Below are 5,989 nucleotides of genomic sequence, written 5' to 3' on the forward strand. Positions count from 1 at the left end.
TCCAACCTTCCTCCTGCAGAACAAAGAACATTTTCCACACTGTCCGCTCTTAACCCAGAAAACCACCAACCTTGGAACCAAAGTGGGTTGCAAGGGATTCTGGGTAGAGTGGTACCCAAGATTATAATAGGTCTGGAAACTGAGCCTTATGGGGAACGGTTGATAATCATGGGTACCACTTTACCCAGAATCCCTTGCAACCCACTTTGGCTCCAAGATCGGTGGTTTTCTAGAACACTCCATCATGGTTTTAAATGCATAATTAGGGCATGTCATTTAAGGGGGCGAAACTTAAGTTTGCAAGTTTCTTCAGTGAAGGGTCTTGAAAATATTCGGTGCAAGGAATTAAAAACTGCTCTTTTTTGTGATTTGACAACATTTAGCTTGGTAAGTCTACATTTCATGGGGAAAGTGCATGAACTGCTTTCAGAAACCCAATGAATCTGAAAATGTCAATGCTAAATATTAATGGATAACTGCAAGTATTTGGCAATCATTTCTAATTATTTCTAGTCAATTATACACACATTTTACAGAGCAAAACTATAAAGGGGCAGCTCCAGCCAGTTGTTTTTTTCTTGGGGGGTACACAGTACTGGCACCTTTTTTGTTTCCTAGAAGAAAAGCACTGGTTAAAAGTACTTTTCTTAGCCAAATAGATCATTGCCAGAATCAAAAACCTTTGATAATTCCAAGCAGCCTGATTGGTACAAATGTGAGCTATATTCTCTGCATGCACTCTTAATAGAGATGAAGTTTGTTTCAATCTTTTTCTTCTAGCCTAATTGGTTCAAAACTGGGAATGGAATACGACAAGGCTGTATATTGTCTCCCTGCTTATTTAACTTACCGGTAAATGCAGAATTCATCATGTGAAAGGCGGGGCTGGATGAATCCCTAGCTGGAATTAAGATTGCCGGAAGAAATATCAACAACCTCAGATATGCAGATGACACAACCTTGATGGCAGAAAGTGAGGAGGAATTAAAGAACCTTTTAATGAGGGTGAAAGGGGAGAGCGCAAAATATGGTCTGAAACTCAACATCAAAAAAACGAATATCATGGCCACTGGTCCCATCACCTCCTGGCAAATAGAAGGGGAAGAAATGGAGGCAGTGAGAGATTTTACTTTCTTGGGCTACATGATCACTGCAGATGGTGACAACAGTCACGAAATTAAAAGACGCCTGCTCCTTGGGAGAAAGGTGATGGCAAACCTAGACAGCATCTTAAAAAGTAGAGGCATCACCTTGCCAACAAAGGTCCGTATAGTAAAAGCTCTGGTTTTCCCAGTAGTGATGTATGGAAGTGAGAGCTGGACCATAAAGAAGGCTGATCGCCAAAGAATGGATGCTTTTGAATTATGGTGCTGGAGGAGACTCTTGAGAGTCCCATGGACTGCAAGAAGATCAAACCACTCCATTCTGAAGGAAATCAGCCCTGAGTGCTCACTGGAAGGACAGATCCTGAAGCTGAGGCTCCAAGACTTTGGCCACCTCATGAGAAGAGAAGACTCCCTGGAAAAGACCCTGATGCTGGGAAAGATGGAGGGCATAAGAAGAAGGGGATGACGGAGGACGAGATGGTGGGACAGTGTTCTCGAAGCTACCAGCATGAGTTTTACCAAACTGCGGGAGGCAGTGGAAGACAGGAGTTCCTGGCGTGCTCTGCTCCATGGGGTCATGAATAGTCGGACACAACTAAACGACTAAATAACAACAATAACAATGTCTTTCACTTAAAATTATGGTTGCCTTTTTATGTAGAAAAGCGATTACCGGTAAACCATCAGTGAATGTCTCAAGCAAAACTACTCTGACCTGGCTGCAACAGTCCCAATGGGCTCTGACTAAAGCAGTGTTTCTCAAACTTAGGTCCCCAGCTGTTTTTTGGACAACAGTTCCCATCATCCCTGACCACTGGTCCTGCTAGCTAGGGATGATGGGAGTTGTAGTCCAAAAACAACCAAAGGCCCAAGTTTGGGGAAGCCTGGACTGGAAGCAAGGGTGGCATTCACTCAAAGTGACTCAACAATTAATAATAATCCCTTCGCCCTAAGGCCACAGAGTTAAAGCACAGTGTTAAAAACAGTCTGAAACAACAAGCAGATGGAGGTAGGTCCTAAAAATGTTGTAGCAGGAATTTATGTATAGGTTTTTTGGGGGGTTGCTCCTCCAGCAGATATCATGCCCATGCAGCCCACTACCAAAGCCAGCACAATCGCTTTTGTGACTTTTGTGATTTGTCCCCACAAAAGACCCCATCACAGTTTCTTCCTATCTATTCAAAGGGTCTTTGCTGCACGATACCAAATGTAAGAATTCACTGATAAATGTATATCTGTACTGGCTCACTGGGAAAACTTCAGAAATTCATATAGACAGGTGAGCTCAGCTGCTCAGCAGCCCCTCTGCCTGAGTGATAATCCCTGGCATCCTGATACCTGAGTGCCAGACAGGTAGCCAGTCCAGAAATAACAAACCCAGATGAAGACCAAAGGGTGTGATTAATTTGGCTGGGAAACAGGGAAATGTAAATATCTCTTTTGCTTCACTTGATGGGTGTTTGGTGGAGGGCAAGGGGAACCATGGGGCAGGGTCCAGGATGCTCAAATTACGGCCCCCAGACCTCCCCTTTCATGGTGTAACCGTGATGTATGAGTGATGTAGTTGGGGGGGTGTAACATGGGGATGAGCAGCTAATAAAAGTTTGGGTTCTCTTTTGTTTGGGGCTTCCATCTTGTTCCACCTGGTGGCAGGTGGGAGTCCTGTCGCGACAGTCTTCAATCAAGACCAAGCCTACTGGCTGCTGTTTTGCTCTGATATTCCTGGCTGGTGTCCTCAAGCCAAGTGTCAAAGGCCAGGTTAGAGGAGTGGGCCTTCAGCATTTGTCGAAAGCTGTACTACGAAGATGCCAGACTCACCTCCGTGGGTTCCAACATTTGGAGAGTGTTTCTCAACTACGGGTCCCCGGCCCAGTAGATGGCCGTGTGGAGAGTGTTTTGGCAGCTACAATTGGATCCATTCAGAAAAGTACAGCATAGTACAGCATTTTGAGGAAAAATACATTTATGGAAATATACATTTCAGTAAGGATACATTCAGAAATACAGATACATTCATGGAAAAATACATTTCAGTGAGGATATATTCAGAAGTGCAATTTTAAAGTCACCGAGAAAGGCACAGCAAAACGACACATTAGATACTGCGAAAATAATACATTCTCAAATGATGCATTCTCCAAGGCACAATTTACAGTCTTGTAGGGTTCTCAGGCAGAATACTATAATTTGATATTTTATTGGTAGGGTTATTTTCCTCCCCCCCCCCCCGACTGTCTTACGACGGGGGGGGGGGGCGCAAAGAATGGAAGGGGGCATATTCGGGGGGGGGGGAAGGGTTTTTAATCATCATATTCAGCCCAGTATTCCGGGGTATAGGTTAAAGAGGGCAAGGGCAGAGCTGGGATGGGGGCAAAAAAGGGTCTCTTACAGGGAGGGCTCAGGGGGCATATGATGGGAACCTTTCAGGGAGGGAGGGGGCATATTCAGGGAGAGATTAAGGGGGCATATTTAGGGAGAGTTTCAGAGGTGGAGGGGACATATTCTGGGAGGGTATCAGGGGCAAGGGGGCATATTTTGGGAAAGTTTCAGGGGGGAAGGGGCATATTTAGGGAGGGTTTCAGGGGGCAGGGGGGCTGAAATATACTACTCAGTACATAACAGGGGCATATTCCAGAGGGGGCTGAAGGGAGAGGGAGCAGAAATATGAGACAATTTCTGAGGGGGACTCGTGGGGGGGATATTTTCGGGGGAGACCAGAAGGGAGGGGGATACAATGTGGATCGAGGGAGAAGGGGACAAGGAGGAAGAAGGCAGGTTTTGGGGTGGGATCAGAAGGGTAATGGTGGGTTTAAGTGGGGGAGAGGGCTTAATTATAAGGGACGGTCGTCGGGGGGGCGGGGGGGTTCTTGAGAGGTGCGGAGGGTGGAAACTTGTGGGGTATGAATTATGGGGTTTTGCTGGGTGGGAAGGAATATTTTTGGGATGTGGGGGACAGGAACCCGAGAGGTGGGGCGGGCAGGTGGTTTGGGGGGGCATGGAGGGATGTTTTGGGTTTTGGGGATAGGGATAAGCGGAGCCTGGAGAAAGAGGGTGCTGACAGGTCTCGGCCACGCACTTCGCTCCTTGGTGCAATTTCCTGTGTAGAGCAGAAGGAACAAAGAAACAAACACACACCTTTTGAGCATTTCTGTGGCTAAAATCTCTGGAGCTAGAAGCATGCCTGGATCCTAACTTTGCCTATGTCTGCTTCCTGTGTATGGTTGCCATACGCTACATTGCCATACATTGATTGATACGTTCCGGATTTCCCCAGACATGTCCAGGATCCCAGTGACAGAATTAGCGTCCATGGGGAATTTTGAGAAAGCAGTAAAATATCTGGGGTTTTCTTTGAAACTTTCCCCAGAAAAGTGCAACAACTTTTGTGTCCTGATTTTTACTTCTTGAAGTATGGCAACTGAAATATACTCAGAGTCGCAAAGTGATTTCATGCTCTTTATTCAGCTCATAGTGGTGAGGAGGAATGAATGAAAGTCCCCTCAAAGTATCTGCTTTATATACATTATTTACACAATGGGCTGCACATTATTGGTTAATTCTGGAATTCTACTGTAAGCCAATCAGGTTGTGGATTCACTTATATCTGGAGCATGATTGGGTGGTTCCTGCCAACCAATCATACTGCTGCATTGTTCTTGGACCAATCAGACGGCTGCATTCTGAATCCTATTGTTCTAGGACCAATCAGACTGCTGCAATTTGGATCCTATTGTTCTAGGACCAATCAGACTGCTGCAGTTTGGATCCTATTCAACTCAGTACATAACAGCAACCCTAGATGATATACCCACTGGGATGTCGCTGACAAAAAGGACTATGGGCTTCCTAGCCCTGCTGGTGGACCAATTTATCAGCACGCCCCAGAGTGAGTGTGGAAAGTTAAATACGATGGCTCCCCAACACTCCAGGACTGAGGGGCAAGATAATGGCATAGCAGTGAGGCCTTGTCACAAGTGGGGACCCTAGTAGCTGCCTAAGGATGCTATGTGCTACCAGGCTTGTGAGTTCGTGGAGATAAAGGAGCGGAAGGGACCTGAGGAGAAGGATCAGGAGATAAAGAGATAAAGGCAGGGAGAGATGGACTAGCCCTTCCTCAAATGCTAATTCTGGGGTGATGTATTTATGAGGCATACCATCGTCCTAGGGACGCGGGTGGCGCTGTGGGTTAAACCACAAAGCCTAGGGGCTTGCCGATCAGAAGGTCGGCGGTTCGAATCCCCGCGACGGGGTGAGCTCCCGTTGCTCGGTCCCTGCTCCTGCCAACCTAGCAGTTCGAAAGCACGTCAAAGTGCAAGTAGATAAATAGGTACCGCTCTGGCGGGAAGGTATAAACGGCGTTTCCGTGTGCTGCTCCAGTTCACCAGAAGCAGCTTAGTCATGCTAGCCACATGACCCGGAAGCTGTACGCCGGCTCCCTCGGCCAGTAAAGCGAGATGAGTGCCGCAACCCCAGAGTCGGTCACGACTGGACCTAACAGTCAGGGGTCCCTTTACTTTACCTTATCATCGTTCTAGTTCTCCTGAAGCTGCTTCGTCTCAACTGCCATAACTGCTTTGCTTCTGAAGCATCGCGTTTGAATTCACTGGCGTCTCCAGGGACACTGGAACCCAGGCGTTGTGGCACAAACGGCTGCAAATCCCAGACAACCAAACGGGGATCCTCCAATTTGTTGGTCAAAGTAAACCTCCATAGCAGTCTGCTTAACGTTGGCCATTTTCCCACCGTCGCACTCACCTGGTCCATGGGAGAGGATGACTTGGGCAGGCGTTTTGTATCCATCTTCAGTTAGCTGCATAGACTCAGTATCCAGTCACTGTGTGCTTTTTCCAACTCCACCGATTCCCTCATAGATTTGGGGGCAT

This window comes from Podarcis liolepis, assembly GCF_965112155.1.
Source record: "Podarcis liolepis genome assembly, chromosome: 7".
NCBI lineage: Eukaryota > Metazoa > Chordata > Lepidosauria > Squamata > Lacertidae > Podarcis > Podarcis liolepis.